Consider the following 23,328-nt stretch of genomic DNA (forward strand, 5'->3'; position numbering starts at 1 on the left):
TATTCTGTAAATACAGATATGAAAAAATCTCCAAGGATATATTAAAAGAAGGAAGATGCAGAACAGTATATACTTGTGAAATAAGTTGGGGATAAGAAAATATATTCAATTTTGCACACAGAAATGCTGGAAAGAGGCCAGGCATGGTGCCACACACCTGTAATCCCAGCACTTCGGGAGGCCAAGGCAGGCAGATCACTTGAGCCCAGGAGTTTGAGACCAGTTTAGGCATCATGGAAAAATCCCATATCTACAAAAAATACAAAAATTCTCCAGGCATGGTGGCATGTGTCTGTAGTCCCAGCTACTTGGGAGGCTGAGGCAGGAGGATCACTTGAGCCTGGCAGGCTGTGAGCCAAGATTGCACCATTGCACTCCAATCTGGGCGACAGAGTGAGACTGTCTCAAAAAGACATTAGTGAAGGCTGCTTTAGCCATTGATGGCTGGTCAGAAGGCAGAGGGAGGCTCTAAAAAGATCCCAAGTGTGGGAGCCTACAGACTGGAGCTTGAATTTGTGTTATGGCATTTTCAAGCTGCATGATCTTGGGCAAGTCACAACTGCTCTGAGATTCAGGTTCTTCATCTATAATAGGGGATGTCTACTCTCCAATGTTTCTTCACAAGGTATTTATTACAAGGAAAATAGTTACAAGGAAATTACAAGTTACAAGGAAAATAGTAACTTCACAGTGGAGAAACATGGCAGACACCACTTTAACTAAGTGATCAACGTTAACATCAGTGATGGGACAAATCAACATCTGAGAAGTTCACAGTATCACTCGTGTGGCATTCCAGCCAAAAATACAGAACCTGATCTAATCAGAAATAGCTGAGGAAATATCTGATAAACCCAAATTGAGAAACATTCTACACAGTATTTTTTGTACTTTTCAAAAAGGTAAAGGTCATGAAAACAAAGACTGAGGAATGGTTCTAGATTAAAAGTGACTAAAGACACATTAAAAACCAAATGCAACATATGATCCTGGATTGGATCTCAGATTAGGGAAATTTTATTTTATTTTTTGCCATGAAGGCCATTATTTGGTCAATTGGTGAAGTTGGAATAAGGGTTGAGATTAGAAAATAGTATAGGATGAATGTTAATTTCCTGATTTTGATAATTATACTGTGGAAATGCAAGGACTGCCCTTGTTTTCTAGAAAATGCTAAGTATTTCAGGGTAAAGAAGTGTTTATATACAGAGGGAGAATGATAAAGCAAATGTAAAGCATTAATATTTGTGTAATCTGTGTGAAGGGTAATTAATAGTTTTCTTGCAGCTTTTTGTAAGTCTGAAATTAATTAAAATTAAAGAGGTAAAGACGGAGAGAGGGGAGATGCTAATACTTGGAGCACAGGGTTTGTTGCAAGGGTGAAACAAGGCTCAGGTCTCAGCACAGTGCCTGTCACCTGGTGTGCTTCCCAGTACAGGCTGGCATTGTGGAATGGGCGAAGCTGACGGTAGCTCTTAGCCATCATGTGGGAGCCAAATTAAAATTGGCCTGTGGCATATGGTGACAGTATTGTTCTGAATCCACAATTGGAATTCTTGGTCTGATGAATAATTTTCTCCCTTATTTATAAATTCATTTAATTGCAAAGTCTTATAAAAATACACACATCAAATCACATTTTGTTATCCACTTAACAAATCATCTTATTATAGTGTTAAATTTATGTGGAGTTGTAATTGTCCTAGGAAAGCTAAAGTTAATGGTCACTTTCCATCTGGGCCATTTTGGGGCCAGTATTAGCATTTGAGCAATTATCTCTTACCTTTTTTTTCCCTTTCCTCTCCCTCACCCCAATGCTCAGTTTCTGATGTCACAGAGAGCTATTTTAATTAGCCATGTCAAATGTTAATTGTTATGGCAGACGAAAGAAACTTGAAGAAGCTTTTCCTTCCAAAACTCAAGAACTTTGCTTTCTAAGAGCTAACTTTGGAAAGAATGTTTCTGGCCTGGAAAATTTAGGTAGCAGCCAGAAAAGGAATTCATGTCCTACAGGAGTGGGATAGAGAGCTCAGTTTCTTTTGAGACAGATTAAAATACATACTTCTGTCTGAAATAGTAATAAAGATCTATTTATTTTTTTCATCTTTTTGCAAGAAGCCTGAAAATATGAATGATTAAATTCAAAATAGATTTAGCACTTAAAAAAAACAACCCTCAAGTAATCCAGATTTTAAAATGTTTCTGAGATATCAGACAGGCTATTTTGCTGAGTAAGAAGATCCTTAGTGTAACAGTTAAGCCTGTCCCTTGAAGTGACCAAATTTCTACCTCCTGGAGCTACAGCCATATAACTCAGGATTCCAAATTCAGTGATACAAATCTGTATTTACTGTTACTGCTGTGGAACTGTCCTGTTTTGACTATTACCTGCCATAAATTGTTTGGTCTTAGAATTCTGCATGCTTTTTGCTTTTAAAATTATGGTCTGGAAGCAAAATGGCATATTTGCAAGTATAGTAAGTTACTTTCATTCTATAACTTTATAATAATAATATTGGCAAACTTTTTTTTTAGTTTATGACCTGCCAAGTACTGTGCTAACATATTATATCATTTAATTTTAGCAAAAACCACATGAGAAATCTGAATCTCTGAAAACTTAAGTAGCATGCTTAAGATCATATGACTAGCTAAGAGGCAGATCCAGGACCAGAAATCAAGACTATTTTACTGCAGAGCCTGTGCTGTGTGATTTTTCTACTGGACAATTTACAGTTTTATGTAGAAAATGATTCATTTTTTCACCTTATAATCTTTAAAGCTGAGTCATTTTTTACTTGATAGGTATTTATTGAGAGCCCATCACATGTCAGGCACCTTGAGAACTCTAGAGATGGATGAAACACATCTTTATAATTAAAGAGTTCACATAGCAGCATTACTCACCATGCCAAAAGATGGAAGCAACACAAGTACCCAATGATGGACGAATGGATAAACAAAATGTGATATTTACATACAGTGGAATATTACTCCGCTTTAAAAAGGAAGGAACTTGTGACACATGCCACAACATGGATGACCTTGAAGGCATTACGCTAAGTGAAATGAAAGCCAGTAGCAAAAAAACGTATTATTGTATGACTTTAATTATATGAGATATTTAGAGTAGTTGGACACAAAGAAACAGAAAATAGAATAGTGGTTACCAGGGGCTGGGGGCAGGAGAGAAGTGGGAAGCTGTTTAATGGGTGTAGAGTTTCAGTTTTACAAGATGAAAAGGTTCTATAAATTGGTTACACATCAAGGTGAATATACTTCACACTATTGAACTGTATACTTAGAAATTATTAAGATGGTAAATTTTATATTATGTATATCTTACCACAATTTAAAAAACCAAACATATACACCTTATGTCTTAGTCCATTTGTGCTGCTATAACAAAATACCTGAGACTAATTCATAAACAATAGAAATTTATATCTCACAGTTCTGGAGGCTGGAAAGTCTAAGATCCAGGCACTGGCAGGCTTGGTGTCTGGTGAAGGCTACCCTCTGCTTCTCTACTCTTGTGCCTGTTGGATGGCGCCTTGTTCCTGCATCCTCTAAAGGGCATAACTGCTGTGTGGTCACATGGTGGAAGGGACAGAAGGACAACTTGCCCCTTCGAGCCCTTTTGTAAGGTGCTAATCCCTTCATGAGGATGGAGCCCTCATGGCCTAATCACCTCCTAAAGTCCCCGCCTCTTAATACAGATGCATTGAGGATTAAATTAAGTTGCAACGTGAATTTTGAAAGGGACACAAACCATTCAAATCATAGCACTCCTTTACTACTTGGTAGAAAGTGATCAGTAAGACAGGAAGGACTGAGAAGTAATAAATGTTAGAAATGACCTCCAAGACACAGTAGTTCTAGCCGCATAATGGAAGATGGATAAAATTTGTGTGTCAATGAGGAAGGTGAGAAGGGCAACTCAGGGGAAGGGAACAGTGAGCAAAGTTATAGAAATGCTTTCAAGTCCAGTTCTTGCAAGGAAGAAATCTTCAAGTACATGGTTCTATAAAGATGGGTGTCACAGCCATCTTCCCTGTGGTCAGAGACCTAAAAGCAAAGTCTTCATCAGGTTCATGAAGTTGTGGTGTGCTAGACAGGTGCTCATTCATGATTCATTCAGTAAACATTTATTTAGCACATAGTGTCAGGTGTTATGCTAGGCACTTTATGTATGTTGGCAGATTTAATACCCTAACAACTCTGGAGCTATTAATAGCTCCAATTAACAGATACAGATGCAGAAATTGTGACTCAGAGAGGGAAGTAACCTGTCCAAAATCACATGACAGGTAGGTGGCAGAAGCAAGACTTTTCCTGTAGAGTCCATGCTGTGTCCACTAAGCCACACACTTCTTCTTGGGGGTGAGTGCCAAGTGATGTCTGCTTTTGAATCACAGTCAAAATGGCACCTGGCTTCCACTACTTTCCATCTTCTTGCTGCTTTTAAGGATACTTGACATTTCTGAGGCTCAGCTTTCTTTTCTTTTGCTTTCTTTCTTTGTTTTTGTTTTTGAGACATGGTTTCGTTCTGTTACCTAGGCTAGAGTGCAGTGTCATGATCACGACTCACTGCAGCCTTAACCTCTCAGGCTCAGTCAATCTGCCCACCTCAGCCTCCTGAGTAGCTGGGACGACCAGTGCACACCACCACATCTGGCTGATTTTTGTATTTTTTTTTTGTAGACACGGGGTCTCACTGTGTGGCCCAGGCTGGTCTCAAACTCTTGGGCTCAAGTGATTCATCCTTCTTGGCCTCCCCAGCAACTGGGACTACAGATGTGTGCCACCATGCATGGCCTCAACTTTCTTTTTTGTTGTTGTTGTTAATGTTGTTTTTCCTAGCCACCTGGATGACCAGGGACAGGCTCAGCTTTCTTATCTGTAAAATGAAGGCCTGTATTAGACCACGTTATTTCTGAAGTTTCTCCCAGATCTAAAAACCTAATTTATTCATTCATCAAACACTAATTTTATCTATATTATATACCAGGTATTGTGTTCATGGGTAGCAGCAATCAAGATTTTGCAGTACACTGTTTTTGTTTGTTTATTGTTTTTTGAGACAGAGTCAAACTCTGTTGCCCAGGCTGGAGTGCAGTGGCACGATCTCGGCTCACTGCAACCTCTGCCTTCCAGGTTCAAGCAGTTCTCCTGCCTCAGCCTCCCAAGTGGCTAGGATTACAGGTGCGTATTTTTAGTAGAGATGGGGTTTCACCATGTTATCCAGGCAGGTCTTGAATGCCTGACCTCAGGTGATCTGCCCACTGAAGTGCTAGGATCCGCCTCCCGAAGTGCTGGGATTATAGGCGTGAGCCACCAAGCCCGGCTGGCAGTACACTGTTTTTGACTATAAAGAGATTGGAAGCTAATAAAAGAGATGTAAAAGAGATGGTTATCATACAGTATGATCATAATACTGGCAGCGTACATATGGATAACTATTTAGAGAAGGGGCATGTGACCCTGTCTCGGATGAGAGGATATTAAGAGGAAATGACTCCAGGAATATAATGAAGAAGACCACAAGAACCTTATCCTTCCTGTTGTCCCTATGGTCATACGCATGTTATCTATTTATTTAGAGAAAGAGTCTCCCTCTGTCTGTTACCCAGGGGGTGGAGTGCAGTTGAACAGTCTCGGCTCACTTGCAACCTCTACCTCCCAGGTTCAGGCATTTCTCCTGCCTTAACCTTCTGAGTAGCTGGGATTACAGGCATACGCCACCACTCCAGGCTAATTTTTGTATTTTTAGTAGAGAGGGGGTTTTGTCACGTCAGCCATGCTGATCTCAAACTCCTAACCTCAAGTGATCCACCCACCTTAGCCTCCCAAAGTGTTGGGATTACGGGTGTGAGCCATTTATTAAATCCATTAAAGCTTTCGCAAACTTTTTAAGTCTTGTGGAAAATTTAGTTATAGATGACAGTTAAGTGCCCAGCAATGTGCCAAATACCTATAAGGTTTAGAATCTCTTTTAGATTAGAGAAAGATTATAAGGTTAAAACGGGATCTGTGATTTTTGTGAAGGAATTTAGGAAGCATAGAGCAGATTAGTAAGAGACTCCAGGGTCCAGAGTTACTGGAGATGCTTACAACTAAAGTCACAGATGGTTATGCTTCAGAAAGCAAGTGAAATTGCCAAGACACTGGGTAATATATGTGACTTTCTCAAAGTTACTAAGTACTAGTAATTACTAAGGATTGGAATTACTAAATATACAATTTCAATACTAAGAAATTGAAGTGGAGGTTGAGGGGCAAAAGTTAGGCACTAGAAGGAATTCCTACTGTTGGACCAGAATGCTTTCCAAGACCTTAGACAAATGTTTTTTACTTCTGTATCTTGGCAAGTAAAATATCAATCTTGGGCATTAATTTTAAATAAAAAAAGAAAAAAAAGTTAGGCACTAACATTAATTGAACAGCTGTGCTATGCCCTTTGCATTTATAATTTTATTTCATCCTCCCCACAATCCTGTAACATAGGTGTTCTTATCCTTGCTTTATAAGTACAAAAACGGAGGCTCAAAGAGGTTGTGACTTGCTTTTAAGGTCACAGCTGGCAGGAGACTAAGCAGTGGTTCCAGGCTCCTTCCTCTACTTCATGCTCCTTCAAAACACTAGACATTCTATTTCTGGATGAACTACAACAGGATACAGGGCATAAATACCTCTCTTTCTTCTATGGAGCACAGGGAATTCATGATAGTTAGGGGAGGCCAGCTCTTCAACTTTTCTAACACACTGAAGGACAGCTCCAGTTCCCTGTGTCTTCCTTCTGAGGTGGTAGATCACCAGCTCCCAGGGATAAATGTTTTTTACTAAAACATTAATATATTATTACCACCTTGTCCCCCACTGTGTCTTTTCCCAGCCAATGTATGAGTGTTTGATCTTGGCAATTTGTCTTTTAGAAGCAGCTCATAAAAATGATGTGAGAGAATGCTGATAGAGGTCAGCTAGGTTTGTAGTGGATCCCCTCTCCCTCCCCATGAAGGAAAACTTCAGCTCATTTGCTCCAGATTCTATGTTTGCGGCTCTGAGAGACCTTGTCATCTGGTTCTTAGAGGCCTTAACTATAAGATTATGACAGGATCACATGGAAGTCTCAACACTTCTAATCTTCTGCTTCAGGCTCCTTCTTCTCTCAAGGTCCCCCATGAACACAGTGTCTTGTCAGGGAATGTTTTCCCAGCTGGCTTTGGAGGCAGGCCAGACATCTCTCTCCAGCCCTTTAGCCCTTGCTGTTAAGTTCCCACACGTGGCTGTGTGCAAGATGGAAAACTAGCTTCCAACATGGGTTGATGTATTATGGCAGCATGGAAAAGTCTCCTCTAGTGAGACCATTTCTCTTCCCTGATATTCCATAGTTTGGGCTATAGTGAAATGGATAGAGGATCTGAGGTCAGGAGATCAGAACTCAAGTCTTGGCTCAAGTCCCAAATCCTGGGTCTGTGAGCACTTGACCTGTTTGAGCCTGTTTTTATAGCTGTAAATGAAGGACTGATGACAATCCCAGCTTCATCCTACTGTTCCGAGTCACATAACTCAATGTATAGTATAAATGGGCTTTATAACAAGCCTGTAGCATGTTTTACAGATGCCAGAGCTTATTCTTAAAGACCAAATTTGGCTAAAAGAGAAATGTTTCTGGAAATTGAGCAGGAGGCCTGCTGTGTCATCACTGGTCTCCAGTTCCTGGCAAACCTGATTATTGCTCAAGGAGGCATTTGTGGCATCATTCTCCCGTTTATTTTTGTAATCTCATTTATAGTGTTGTAAATGCTACCAGAAGCTTTGGTGATTCTTGAATACTTACCTTTGAAAACTCTAGCCAGGGTTGTACACTCATACCCAGAACTGTTTACCCCAGAGTAATTATTTGAATTCTTAGAGCTATGTGTGATTCATTTTCCAATAAATTCTGGGACAGCAGAGCTGGCTATGTATGATAAATGAGGTTTATCTCACTTGCTAGATTCTGCATTGCTGAGAACTCCTGAGGGTATCTTAGTAGGTAAGCCCTATGTCAGGCCTGTTACAACTTCATACGTGCTTCTGGGAATGAAATGAGAGTGGGGAAAAGAGTATTTTTTTTACTCTAAGTGCTTTATGAATTTAAAGCTAGAAGCCCTTGGAAAGTGAAAAGGTCTTTCGTGGATTGTCATCAGTTTGTTGGAATTATTACCCTGTTCTGACAAATTTTCTGTATGTTCCCTAGAGACTTAGAGATCATTGCTTACTTCCGCCTTCTTGCCACTTCAAATGATAGCTCTTTATTCTTCCTGGCTATGTTAGAATTCTTTAAGTTATGGATGGAAACAACCCAACTCTAACTGGGGTAAAGAGAGAATTTGTGGGAAGGATACTGAGGTATTTTATGTAACCATGAAAAGAACAGGCACAGCTAGAACCAGGAGGTTTTAGAGCAGGTAACTTCCCTACTGGCCCCCAAATTTCAGTGGCTCAATACAAATGAATTTTATTTCTTGTGCATACAGCAGTTCAATATGGTTATTCCTGACTAGACCATCTGTAACGTTTCAGGCACCCAGGCTTCTTCTCTCTTGTGACACCTTTGTTCTTAGAGCTTTCTCCTTTTAACCTGCAGATGGAGAAGGAGATTGAAGGATCTCCATGGGCCAGATCTGAAAGTGGCTTATATCACTTACATCTATCCTCATTCTATCAACTGTAATTTAGTTTGTGACCCCATAATTTAGTTGTGACCCAGTAAAGGAGGCTGAGAAAGGCCTGTTTGCCCAGGAAGAAAACAAAATGGGTTTGGTGAACACCTAGCTAGCTTGAACCACACAGGGATTCAAAAATTGTTAAGATTTCGTCCCTTGCCTTTGCTTCTCTCCTACATTGCAAGGCCATTGCATGGCCACAGATTGTTCCAGAACACTAAGTCTTACTGTGGTTACCACCAGAGAGGACTGACTCACACTCACACTGGCTCCCAGGAAAAAAATCTCAATCAGTAATGATTGGACCAGTTTGGATCCTGTGACCACCCCTAGATCAAACAGCAGTGGCCAGAAGAACAGGGTAATTTAGTAGAGATGTGGCCACTGGGAGCTCCTTGTGGGCTGCTGTTAGAGAAGGGAATCACTGTGAGATAAAGAGTTGTCCCATTTGGCCAGGTAGCTCACACCTGTAATCTCAGCACTTTAGGAGGCCAAGGCAGGAGGACGACTTAAGCCTAGGAGTTCACGACCAGCCTTAGGCAACATAGTGAGACCCTGTGTCTACAAATAATGAAAATTAGCCAGGTGTGGTGATGTGCCTATAGTCCCAGCTATTCAGGAGGCTGAGGTGGGAAGATCACTTGAGCCCGGGAGTTCAAGGCTGCAATGAACTATGTTCATGCTGCTGTAGTCCTGCCTGGGTGACAGGGTGAGACCTTATCTTTAAAAAAAAAAAAAAGTAACCCCATTTGCCATCCACCAAAAGGGCTCGACCTCTCCTCTTATTTCTACTCTTGTGGAAAATTTAGCTCAATTTTATAGTCCTTTTTCCAACCCCTATTACTACAGCCACACCAAATGATTGCATTTCATTGAGTCTATGTCACCATCAATTCTAACATGTACAATTATTTTATATACCACTGAGAAAAAGAAAATGAGGTTCCTAATCAACTATCACAAAATGCTAAGGTGCCATTCATTATAAAATGCACCCTAGTTTTCAAGCTGTCAAAAAAGTAAGAAAAAGTATTTTTAGAATTGATGAAGGATCATATTTATTACTTTAAAGCAAAGCTCTGTATTTTCATGCCTTGGTACCACTGCTAATTTTGTTTCTTCAGGCCATTTAAAAAATACTTGTAGGCCAGGTAACAATGAATAAAACAAATTCAGCTTCTGCCTTCTTAACTCTTACTGCCTGTCCGCTTTTCATCTTCAGAGATCCCCTCTCCTCCTTTTCTGTTATCCTGTTATGAAGTACTTGCTGTTGCCAGGCAGTCTTTTGAACACTAGGGCTCAACAAAAATATGATGATATCCTTGTCCTCAGGGTTCTGATGGTGTGGGTAGTAAGGGCAGTGGGGTGTCGAGAGACAATCACATAAACAAATGAGTAAATAAAGGAGTTCAGGTCCTGTTAAAGTCTTTTTTTTTTTTTTTTTTTTTAAGACAGGTTCACAGCCTCAATCTCCCAAGCTCAAGAAATCGTCAGCCTCCCAAGTAACTGAGGCTACAGGCGTGCACCATCATGCCCAGCTAATTGTTTTTATTTTTTTATTTTTGGTAGAGATGAGGTCTCCCTATGTTGCCCAGGCTGGTCTCAAACTCTTAGCTTCAAGTGATCCTCCCATCTTTGCCTCTCAAAGCATTGGGATTATAGGTATGAGCCACCATGCCTGGCCCCATTATCAAAATCTGTATAGGGTACTGTGGGCCCCAAAAGGAAGGGCCCCAAAAATTCTGCCTCGAGGAGTGAGAATAATTGTACCATTCTTATTCTTACTGTTAAGATGATTGTACACTATTAAAAGAGTAATAGTCTCTTTGGAGAATTAATGTGTAGTTATTTCCAAAGATGTCTGATAATAATCAGTAAGTAGGCCAAGGTGTTTTCCAAAACCTATTTGAATCACCTCAAATTTTCTAATGAACTTTACCTTCAAAAGGCACTTGTTCCAGCCTGGGCAACGTAGTGAAACCCCGACTTTACAAATAATTTAAAATAATAATTAATCAGGCATGGTAGTGTACACCTGTAGTCCCAGCTACTCAGGAGATTGAGATGAGAAGGTTGCTTGAGCCCAGGAAGTTGAGGCTACAGTAAGCTCTGATCACGTCACTGTACCCCAGCCTGGGCAACAGAGTGAGAACCTATCTCAGAAAAACAAAAAAGTAGGCACATGTTGGGCTCCTTTCTTTTTGCAAACATTAATGATAGTTTGCAAGGACTTTTATAGCAACAAAGGAAGCCATTATCAGATTTATCTTATTGTAGAGGCAATCTGCCCTTCTTTACATTAATTATCTATCTACTTTAAAAAGATTCTTTTTAACCATGTGGTTCTTTTTCGAGCTTGAGTGGATGCTCCAGGTCACATGCTCCAGCAAGAAGAAGAGCAGAGCATCCAAGAAGAGCAGAGCATCCAAGAAGCAGAGCATCCACTCAGGGCCATGCTGGGGCCCAGCAGCAGGGCTTATAGCAATGGAATTTGGAGGCTTTTTGGGCGTGAATCAGTGAGCAGCCATGGCAGGACCTTTCCTTAGAGGGTCACAGAGTTCAGACAGCATGAACCTAGTGCAGGATCCTTACCTCTCAAACAAGGATGCAAACTAACATTAAACTCATTTTTGTTGGCTTGAAAACATGCGAAGACAACCACAAGGTTTGGGAGGTAAAGAGATTTTTTTGAGGTTCATAGAAAGGTCAGCAGAGGGCCAATGTTTCTCTGCCTCCTCTGGCTATTGGAAAAATAAAAACTTACCTACTGAGTCAGGGAAGGAATCCCAATTTAAACTACTCATCTCTCTTCTGGTTTATGAAGAGCTTGGAAATAAGCATTGTGATATTCAGGATTTTTTTTTTTTTTTTTTTTGAGACAGGGTCTCACTGTTGCCCAGGCGTAGTACAGTGGTGCTATCATGGCTCACTGCAGCCTTGACTTCCTAGGCTCAAATGATCCTTCCGCCTCAGCCTCCTGGATAGCTGGAACTACAGGAATGAGCCACCATGTTTGGCTGATTTCTTACTTTTTTTGTAGAGACAGGATATCACTATGTTACCCAAGCTGGTCTTGAACTCCTGTACTTAAGCAATCTTCCTGCCTTGGCCTCTTGAGTGCTAGAATTAGAGGTAGGATTTTTTTTTTTTTTAAACCTTCTAGGCCAGTATGTCTAGAGCAGGGTGCCTGGGGAGAGGGTGAAATTTGTGACTCCATCTCATCATTGAGCATATGGGGCCTTGTGGAGAGAGGTGAGCATCCATCTTTTTTTTTTTTTTTTTTGTAGAGACAGGGTCTTGCTTTGTTGCTCAGGCTGATCTCAAACTCCTGGCCTCAAGCCATCCTCTTATCTCCCAAAGTGTTGGGATTACAGACATGAGCCAGAGTAATCCAGCCCCAAGTTGCTTCTTTTTTTCTTTTCTGTTTTTTTTGAGACAGAGTTTTGCTCTTGTTGCCCAGGATGGAGTGCAATGGCACGATCTCGGCTCACTGCAACCTCTGCCTCCTGGGTTCAAGTGATTTTCCTGCCTCAGCCTTTTGAGTAGCTGGGATTATAGGCATACGCCACCACACCCGGCTAATTTTGTATTTTTAGTAGAGATTGGGTTTCTCCATGTTGGTCAGGCTGGTCTCAAACTCCTGACCTCAGGTGATCCACCAGCTTTGGCCTCCCAAAGTTCTTAGATTGTAGCCATGAGCCACTGTGCCCAGTTCGTATGGTTCTAAAGAAGCCAAGTTGCTTCTTTAAAGGGAAGGAGAAAAGACAGAATCTCTAGATCAACTTTGTGATTTATAAGTACCTGTAACAGTATGACAATGAAGTGTGTGATTGGAGTGTATTATACTTGTAAATGGAGATGCTCTACTGAGGGATGGTAGAAAAGCACCCTCAGCCCTTTTCAGAACTCATTGTTAGCAATAAAAAAGAGGGAAAGTGAAAGAAAAAGAAAAGAAACCCATCCTTTGAAATCAGCAAGAGGTTTATACATAGCAGTGATTTATGGGTGAACAGAGGAAGAACATTAAAAGAGAAATTGCTGGCTGTTTATTTTGAGAGCGTATGTGTAGTCAGAGAGTTGAGGCAGGGAGCTTTGTTTTTTCTTTTACCTTGCACTGTCTTCCATTAGTGTTAATAGGATCATATATTTAAGACTTTCCTTGGCTTGTTTCCCTGACATAAATGTTTGAATTCCTTGTTTGGGATCATGTATTCTTAACAACAATAGAGGAAAAAGAAATAATGTTGTGAGCTAAATTATTTTATATGCCTTATTGTGGATGTGATTTATTCTCTTGGGTCCATGGCTATTAAGATTATCAGTTTAGATGATCTGTATTTCTGATAGCTATTTCTAGATAGCTTTATAATTTGCCCAAGGGGTTTATTCAGGGGATGGCTACATGTATTTTTTATTTGGTGGAACAAGGTGAGTTTTGGTCCAGTTATTTGAGCTCCAGGCCCTTCCAGGTGCCACTGTCATCCAAAAGACCAATAGAGTGGATTGTTCCTCTCATCGTGGTGTCCACCCTGGGGGCATTTATTAGGCAGTCACTTGATACACATTGACCTGACTTGCCCCCTTTGTAGAGGATTTAGTTCTTAGGGTTGCTGCTGCAGAATTCATTTATTGAGTGAGCAAATAGCAGTTGAGTTCCTGTTGTGCCTTCGGTATTGTTTCAGACTTGGTACTACTCTGCGTGAAGAGTCAGAATCAGACAATTCAAGGAAACCCAGCAGAATTAGAATGCTAAAATGTCAGGTTTTAAAGGGACTTTAGATATAATCTAATCTAGGGGCAGCAAGCTATTTCTATTAAAAGGGCCAGAAAGTAAATATATTAGGCTTTGCAGGCTGCATATGGTCTCTGATGCGTGTTATTCTTGTTTTTACAATCATTAAAAAATGTAAAAATTGTCTGGATGCCGTGCTTCACAGCCGTAATCCCAGAATTTTGGCAGGGAGGGATCACAAGGTGGGAGGATCACTTGAAGCCAGGAGTTCGAGACCAGTTTGGGCAACAAAGTGAGACCCCCTTCTCTACAAAAATAAAAATAAATTAGCCAGGTGTGGTGGTACACACCTGTAGTTGTAGCTACTTAGAAGACTAAGGTGGGAGGATGGCTTGAACCCAGGAGTTCAGGATACAGTGAGCTATGATCACGCCACTGCACTGAAGCCTGGGCAATAGAGTGAGACCCTGTCTCTTAAAAAACAAAAGTACAAATTATTCTAGGCTGGGGGTAGATGTATAGGCTAGATTTGACCCATGAGCCATAGTTTGCCATTCCGTGATCTAATAGATTCCTCTCATTTTAACGAAGAGGAAACTGAAGGCCAGAGGGTGAAGTACCCCCCAGCCCTTTTTCTAAGTGGTGACACTTAGAAAATGATCCCTAGAGGTCAGGCCCATACCTCATAGTGCCAAGTCACTTACATATGTATAGCTTTGGTCCCAAAGGAAGTATGAATCTTAGTTAATTTTAAGACACTGGGTGCCTGTCACTTTCCAGGCATGGTGTTTGGGATTAAGTATGTACAGTTTGGTACAACGAAGCCTTAGCTCTTAGTCAGCTTAGTTTGTGCAGGCAGATGAGATGGCTGTATGGAATGTGGCATACAGAGACAAGCAGTGGGTACTGTAGAAGCACAGCCAGGCACTTCTGAAGTGAGTGGGATGCTTCTGTGGATGAATGAATGAATTCATTCATTCGTTGCACACACCCCCACCCCCACCCCCACTTATGTTTTGGAAGCATCTGCCCCACCTAAAGGAATGGGACAGATCAGGATCTGGCTTCCCCCAGTTACTTGTTTCTTTCTTTAGGGATTGATAGCTATATATGCCTGGGTAAGTAATGAGGTTAAAGAAACTAAAATGAAAGATTCAGACAACTACTGAAGAAAGGTGATTATTTATTTGGCAGTTGCTTTGTTTCACCAATTTATCTGGGCAGTGTCATTGAGACACATATGAAACCGTATAAGATCAATCATAGAGCCTTTTAATATTCCAGAGCTTGAAGGGATTTTAGATCACTTAGCTATAACCTCTCATTTTTTTTGATTTTTTTTCTTTTTTTTTTTTTTTTAATAAAGACGGGGTTTCACCATGTTGGTCAGGCTGGTCTTGAACTCCCGACCTCTGGTGATCCACCTGCCTTGGCCTCCAAAGTGCTTGGATTACAGGCATGAGCCACTACGCCCGGCCTATAACCTCTCATTGAACAGATAAAGAGCATGAGGCCCAGAGATGTTAAATTACTTACTCTGGGTCACACAGCTAATTATTAGAATCTCAGGGTGGATTTTAGATACAAATAGAACCTAGTATAACCACTCAGATAATAACAAAGATTAATAATAATAGCTGACATTTACCTAAAGTTACTATGATATGTATAGTCATATATATAATCTCAATTCTGATGGTAACTCAATATAATAGGTTTATCATACCCGTTTTACAGCTGAAGAAACAAAATTTTTGAGAGGTTAAGTCAATTTTGTCCAAAGCCACCAGGCCAATAAATGGTAGAGTCAGGATCTAGGCTCAAGGGCTTAACCATGGCAAAGCTCTTTATTCCAATTTGACTAAGTGCTTGGATTGTGCTTCTCCATTAGTTTGTGACTTCCTGGTGGGCAAGAAGGATGCCCTTTTCATCTGTGTTTTCCTACTCTGGACTTGGCATATATCATTTGCTCAATAAATGTTTACAGGGTGCTGTAGCTCATGCCTGTAATCTCAGCACTTTGGGAGGCCAAGGAGGAAGAGTTGTTTTAGCCCAGGAGTTCAAGACCAGCTTGGGCAAGATGGCAAGATCCTATCTCTAGAAAAAAACAATTATATGGGCACAGTGGTGGATGTCTGTAGTTTCAGTTGCTGGGGAGGCTGGTGACAAAGCAAGACCTCATCTCTATTAAAAAAAAATGTTTACAGAATAAATTAATCAATTCATGCTTTAAACAGTTGACACTTTGATGACAAGTGAAGGGGAATTCAATGTCTGTGTTAGACCATGTCTCATCTGCTTATGGTTAGTCCTTTCATGAGATAGACTAATGTGGAGATTTGGGCTAGGAAAGCCTATTGCTCTACAGCTGTTTTACAGTGCCCCTGAACATTTTTGGGAATTAATGTGTACAGTAGAATTCTCTTTGAACATCAAAGTTTCCTTGAAGACCTGATAGCCTGCTTGGTTTCTCTGAATCTGATGATGTTTGTAGAGGCAACTGGAAGATTCTCTCTGTGTGTGGTACCTTCTTTTTCCACAACCATTTTCATTTAAAACTGTAGTTTCAAACTATATTCTGAAGCATCCTGGGGTTTATGGGCTAGAGAATCAAGGAATTCTGTAAGAAAAATGAGGAATGGATTTGGCTTTGAGCCAAATGATGCCTAAAACAAATGTCTTTGCTGCATTAATTCTTCAGTTCTGATGAACAAGAACAACAAACTCATTAAATGTACAGTACCTGGCAATATTTTCTTGCCTTTCTTATGTAAGTTGGATGTTTTTCTCATCTGACAATGGTAATACATGGGATTGCTCTACTGGACTTTTTTGAAGTCAAAGACCTTGAACAGATTTGTAGAGATTGTTCTAAAAAAAAAAAAAATCTTCCTACCTGGATTACTGTTTTTTCTTTGTTTTTATATAGAGAGAATGGGGAGAATGGGCTTTGTTTGCCATTCAATCTAAGCAGAATTTTTCTGTATGACATAGTAAAGCTGAAGTCCTTAGATTTCAGTTCAGAAAGATGTATCCTTTGAACCTAGGCCTCTGGGTTTGTTCATGTTAGTCAATATACAGCATTAATAATTGCTGCATATCACTTGGGAGAAAATCCAAATTAAATAAAGAATGCTTTCATTAGGTTATGAATATACAGATTTAGGTTATATTGGTAAGATTCTTTAAGGATATTCAGGGGGTAGAGATGAATACAAGATACCCTTCTCATTTGCAGGCGTTTGAGAGATCTCTTAAAATAAAGAAACACAGGAATATTTGTTTTCCAACATAAAATAATTCAAAGACCTGCCCATGTTTTTTGCCAAAGCTTTGTTCTTTTCAAGCCCCATCCAATCCTCCGCAAATTTTTTTTCTGATTATATCAGGAAGAAAACCTCAATGGCTGCTTGCTGTTAACACCTACCTTTAAACATTTCTTAACTATTAAGTCTTTCATCTAACTACGTCAGAATATAACCCTGGTTTACTGCACTTTATATCTACTCCCTCCCCTCTCAGCAATAGCAGTGTTGCCTCCAGTAAAAAGGGGAACGGGGTGGGGGATGGAAAGGATCGGTTCACTGCAAGCTAGCTTGCTATGTTACCAGGTAAATAGAGGTGTGTGGGTTTTTTCCTATCGAATTTTTTATTTTGAAAAATTTAAAACAAACATATTAGTACAAAGGACAACTAAAAAACCCTTTACTTAGGTTTGGTAATTGCTAATATTTTGCCACATTTGGTTTAACTTTCTTTATAAATACATATTTATACTAGGCGGTGGGGCAGACATCATGATCCTTTATCTCTAAATTTATCAGTATTCTAAATGTAAGGCGGATATTTTTCTTCATAGCCATGATACCAATATCATGCCTTAGAAATTTAATATTGATTCCATAATGTCATCTAATATAGGGTCCATATTTAAATTTTGCCTTTAATCACCTAGCTGATAAACAAATCATGTCAAAACTTATCGGCTTAAAACAACCACAGTTTATTAGTGCTCATAATTCCGTGGGTCAGTTGGGTGGTTCTTCTAGTGTGGATTAGGCTCAGCTGATCAGTTGGGCTCCTTCATACCTCTGGAGTCAGCTGCTGGACTGACTAGGAGCTAGCTGGTCTAAGTCGGCCTCAGTTTGAATGGCTTGTCTTTGCTCCAGAGGAATCTCTTATCCTCCAGCAGGCAAGAACAGCTTTGTCCCCATAGCTTATGGGCAGGTTCTGAGAGTGGAAGAGTGTAAAGTCTTTTAAGGCCAAGGCTTGGAATTGGCACCGTGTTGCTTCTGCAATCTTTTGGTCAAAGCAAGTCACAAGGTCCTCTTGATGGGAATAACTGCAAAGTCATATTGCTCAAGGGCATGGATACAGGGCTATGAACAATCATAGCCATTTTTGCAATCTATCATATGCCTATTGTCCAAATACTGTTAATAATAATGTTAATGTTATAATGTTAATCATTATAACTGTCAGTTTGTTTTTAATCCAGGATCCAAACAAGATTACACATTAAATTTAGTTGCTATGCATCTTTAGGAGTCTCCTCCCTTATTTATGTTTCATGATTTTTTTTTTAAAGATTCCAGGCTTTTTTTTTTAACAATATCTCACAGTCTGAATTTGTGTAATTATTTCTGTGTAATTATATACAGGTTAAATATTTTGGGCAAGAATTCTAAATAGCTGAGGTTGTATATTTCCCATTTAATCACAAAAGGAGACACATGATGTTAGTTTGTCCAGATCATTAATGATGCTAAGTACAATCACTGGCTAAAGTGGGAGTCTGCCAGATTTTGCAGTCATGAAGATGCCATTTCCTGGAGACAGATTTGTTTTAAGTCTGGACATTTGGTGTTAACATTCTTCCAATCACACCAACATATATTCATGAGATACCTATTGCATATCTAGTCTGATTCAGTGCTATGGGGATCTTAAAGAATGATAAGGAATGTTCCCTTCTGAAGAAATATATAGTTTTCTTGAGTCACTCTTTTAAAAACTGAACAAATAGTAGAGGAATGGTGATTCTAAGTTAAAAACTTTTTTTTTTTTTTTGAGACAGAGTCTCACTCTGCTGTCCAGGCTACAGTGCAGTGGTAGGATCTTGGCTCACTGCAACCTCCGCCTCCCGGTTTAAAGCCATTCTTCTGCCTGTCTCCCAAGTAGCTGGGATTACAGGCGCGTGCCACCACACCTGGCTAATTTTTGCATTTTTAGTAGAGACAGGGTTTCACCATGTTGGCAGGGCTGATCTTACACTCTTGGCCTCAAGCAATCTACCAGCTCAGCCTCCTAAAGTGCTGGGATTACAGTCATAAGCCATCGCTAGGTTAAAAACATTTTTTAAAAAGTTTTAAAGTTAAAAAGTTTGTGAAAGCTTTTTTTTTTCTTTAGCTTAATTAAGTATACAAATTGAACACCACAGGGTAACCACTACCCAGATTAAGAAACAGAATATAACCAGCATCTCAGTAAGACTGATTTTTTTGCAGCCAGTTAAGCCAACCCAATTCCTTTCCTCTTTGGGGCCTGGTGTGCAATAGCTGCAAACAGCGCTTACTTGGTAGTGTATGCAGCCTGTTTCTTGTATGAATTGCTCTAAGAGATCTCGGAGACAGCCCTTTCAATGTACGTTCATGTCTCTGGTCTTGTACTGTCCCCAGTGCAGGCTTCAAACAGTGGAGGTGCCTTTGGAAACCCTCAAGGAGCCATGGCCAGGGTTCATACTGGCCAAGTCATCATGTTTATCCACATCAAGGAGATGTGATTGAGACCCTCCGCAGGGCCAAGTTCAAGTTCCTTGTCCACCAGAAGATTCACATCTGAAAGAAGTGAGGCTTTACAAAGTTCCATGCAGATGCTTTTTCTTGTTTGTTTGTTTGTTTGTTTGAGACAAGAGTTTCACTCTTGTTGCCCAGGCTGGAGTGCATTGGCACAATCTTGGCTCACGGCAACCTCCGCTTCCCAGGTTCAAGTGATTCTCCTGCCTCAGTCTCCAGAGTAGCTAGGATTACAGGTATGCACCACCACGCTTGGCTAATTTTGTATTTTTAGTAAAGATGGGGTTTCTCTGTGTTGGTCAGGCTGGTCTCAAACTCCCAACCTCAGATGATCCGTCTGCCTCTACCTCCCAGAGTGCTGGGATCACAGGCGTGAGCCACTGTGCCCAGCCTTTTTTTTTTTTTTTTTTGAAGCAGAGTTTTTCTCTGTCTCCCAGGCTGGAGGGCAGTGGTTCAATCTCAGCCCATTGCAATCTCCGCCTCCTAGGTTCAAGCAATCCTCCTGCCACAGCCTCCCCAGTAGCTGGGACTACAGGCACATGCCACCACACGCATCTAATTTTTATATTTTTTGGGTAGAGATGGGGTTTCACCATGCTGGCCAAGTGGTCTCAAACTCCTAGCCTCAAGTCATTCGCCTACCTCAGCCTCCCAAAATACTGGGACTACAGGCGTGAGCCACCATGCCCGGCCAGTACAGATTAATTTGAAGACATGGTGGCTCTGGGATGAGAAGCGGCTCACCCCAGATGACTGTGGGGTCAAATGCATCCCCAGTCATGGCCTCTGGGCAAGTAGCAGGCCCTGCATTCATGAGGGCTTCCACTCTGCTGCTCCCTCCTAATGCCCACCAATAAGTCCTCCTTCCTATCCAGAAAAAAAAGATGCTGATTTTTAACTGTATAGAACTTATATCCAAATGGTCATTGTCCTTTTCAATGCCAAGTTATGAGTGATTCAAGAAAATCAATATTATTTTAAGTTCAAAATAGTGTTATTCAATTTGATCACTCTGTTCTGTATTCAAGCTTGATTCAGAGTAACATGTCCAATTGTCAAAATCTCTTTTCTTTCATTTCTGTCTTAGAGCAGAAGGTGACTTCTTTTCCAAGGGTAGCCTTTCCTTTGTGTGTTCTATCCTCTCACCTATTGAGGTGCTAGGGTCTGGTCCTTCTGTTTCTTTCCTGCATCTTCTCCATCTATCTTCTGTCTTCAGCTTTTTCTTTTCTTTTATCTCTTGCTCCTCACCTTATACTCTTATTAACAGTCTTGCTGCTTCTTCTCATCAGGCTACTTACTTTTCTTTCTCTTTCCCTCCTTTTATTGCCAAACTTCTTAAAAGACTCCCTCCTCTTCCTCTTTAACCCATTCATCCAGTTGCCCTTTGAAACTTGGTTTCTTTCCCCCTCAGTTCCAGAGAAGTCCTTTGACAAACTCCTACTTATGAAGTCAGCCATTTGTTTAGCCTTTGTTCTTTTAGATTTCTGCTTCCTTTGGAAGTCTTACTCATCTTGAGAATGCCTCCTTCCTCAGTTTCCATTGCTGTGTGCTCTTGGTTCTTTGCCTACTGCTCGGAGCTCTCCTTTAAGAGTTTTGACTACTCCAAAAAAGAGCAGAGTCACCCAGGCTGGAGTACAGTGGTGTGATCTCAGCTCACCGAAGCCTCCACATTCCGGGTTCAAGTGATCCTCCCCCCTCAGCCTCCCACGTAGCTGGGACCATAGACACATGCTACCACACCTGACTAACTTTTGTATTTTTTGTAGAGATGGAATTTCACCATGTTGCCCAGGCTGGTCTCAAACTCCTGAGCTCAAGGTATCTGCCCACCTTGGCATCCCAAAGTGCTGGGACTGCAGTTGTGAGCCACTGCGCTTAGCTGAAAATGGCACTTTTTAGGACCTTTTATCATAGTCTAAGTGTTGTTATGTTGGCAATTTATTTGCAGTTTGAAGATTGTAGTGTTAATGGCAAACTCTAAATTAAATTGATGTACATTTTCTGTACCCTAGTTTCTTGATGCTGTGCCTAGCAGGAACTCAACAAATGTTCATTGAAATCATTCATTCATTCAATTATTTATTTATATGTTCAATAAATGTTTACTAAATGACTAGTTAGTTAATTGAATTGTTTGTTAATTCAATGGCAGATTCCTTTTTTTCAATTTATCTAAATATGGGGTTTGTTTTGTCTTTTCCTCTCAACCTTTGTGGAAGTTGTTTTTCCTGATTTGGGCAATTACTAATTATATGACTCTTGGATAAGTCACTTAACCTTCAGAAATCAATTTTCTGATTTTTCAACAGGGAAGATAATAGTGGCTGCTTTCTGGGTTGTTATAAGGATTGGATTTTTAAAAAATGCATGTTAACGCATGCCTAGCATATAGTTATAGATCTGTAGTAATAGATGTTAGCTATTCTTCTTTTTTTTTTTTTAGATGGAGTTTCTCTCATGTTGCCCAGGCTGGAGTTCAGAGGTGCGATCTCAGCACACTGCAACCTCCGCCTCCCAGGTTCAAGGGATTCTCCTGTCTCAGCCTCTTAAGTAGCTGAGATTACAGGTGCCTGCTACCACGCCGGCCTAATTTTTGTGTTTTTATAGAGATGGGGTTTCCCCATGTTGGCCAGGCTAGTCTTTAACTCCTGACCTCGGGTGATCTGCCCGCCTCAGCCTCCTAAAGTGCTGGGATTACAGGCATGAGCCACTGTACCTGGCCTCATTATTATTCTTAATAGAATATATCAGGTACTAGGCTTTGGTCCTCACAGTAAACATCCTGAGGTAGGCATTGCTTTCCCCCCATTTCAAAGAAATAAATTTAGACTCAGAGAATTTAAATAATTTGCCAGAGGACACAGCGCTAATAAATTGCTGATATGGGATATCCAATTCCATAGCTTGTCCCTTTTACCTACACCAAAAAGCTTTCGGCATCTTGTATGACACTTAGAAATGAACTAGGAGTCACTTTATAGTGACCAAAATTAGCTAACATTCTCATTTGCCTTCTGAGAGGTAGGACGTACCAAGGGAGTTCTGGCCTGTTGGAGAAACTCCAGTCCTGAAGGTTAGATTAATTAAGATTTTATCTTGAAAGCGCAGAATTCCAGAGTTTAGAAGGATTTTATGTAGCATTTACTCTATTCAATTACTGAATTCTCTCTCTATCCCTCTAGTCAAGGGGTCATCTATTTTTTTCTTTAACCCTTCCAATGACAGAGAAGTCATCATTCACTCTCTCCTACTCCCAGGGCAGCTCACTTCACTCTGACCTTGAGATAGCCTTTACTTACATCAGGCTGAACTCCTTCCCTATGTCTGAATTAAGTGGAACCCGTTTCCTAGGGCATCCATTCAGATTCTTGCACTTTACTCTCTATCATAACCCCCAAACACTTTATCTTCACCAGGGTAGCAGCTTCAGGCCTTTAATTCCTAGCTACCCCTGAACAAGCACAACTGGGTTTTACTTTTTTTCTTCTAAGTGTGATATAGTTGGCTATGTCATGAGCATTTTGCTTCTCCTCCAGTTTTTCTCTTAATACATGGCACCACCATCTACCCATTTATTTAAGGTAGAAAACCAGGAGTTTGTTCCCTTTACCATTCGTACACCATTTGTCAGCAAGTATTTTCATTCTTTTTTAAAAAATTCATTCAGCTGGGGGTGGTGGCTGACACCTATAATCCCAGCACTTTGGGAGGCCGAGGTGGGCAGATCACCTGAGATCAGGAGTTCAAGACTAGTGTGGCTAACATGGCGAAACCCTGGCTCTGCTAAAAATATAAAAATTAGATAGGCATGATGGAGGGTGCCTGCAATCCCAGCTACTAGGGAGGCAAAGGCAGGAGAATCACTTGAACCCTGGAGGCAGACAATGAGGTGAGCCAATATCACACCACTGCACACCAGCTTGGGAAACAGAGCAAGACGTCGTCTCATAAAAAAATAAATAAAAATAGAATTCATTTGTCTTTTTATTTTTTTGATTGTAATTTCAAAAATTTTATTAAAAAAAACAAGTATCACCTCAAGTATTTTCTTTCTTATCCCCAAGTATAAAATCCTCTCCCCTACCATTAC

At 40.5% G+C, this 23,328-nt stretch overlaps 1 protein-coding gene and 1 non-coding gene across 3 annotated transcripts in view; both read left to right on the plus strand.

Moving 5' to 3' along the window:
• RAB30 (RAB30, member RAS oncogene family) overlaps positions 1-23,328 on the plus strand; it is a 99,930-nt gene that overhangs the window by 12,359 nt on the left and 64,243 nt on the right. The gene's annotated exons all lie outside the window — the stretch shown is intronic.
• LOC116563355 lies at positions 18,945-19,078 on the plus strand. The gene has a single exon (XR_004274355.1). It is a non-coding gene; the product is annotated as a small nucleolar RNA SNORA70 (small nucleolar RNA).

The sequence above is a fragment of the Sapajus apella genome, unplaced genomic scaffold (assembly GCF_009761245.1).
Source record: "Sapajus apella isolate SASKATOON/1434 unplaced genomic scaffold, GSC_monkey_1.0 scaffold34, whole genome shotgun sequence".
Classification (NCBI taxonomy): domain Eukaryota; kingdom Metazoa; phylum Chordata; class Mammalia; order Primates; family Cebidae; genus Sapajus; species Sapajus apella.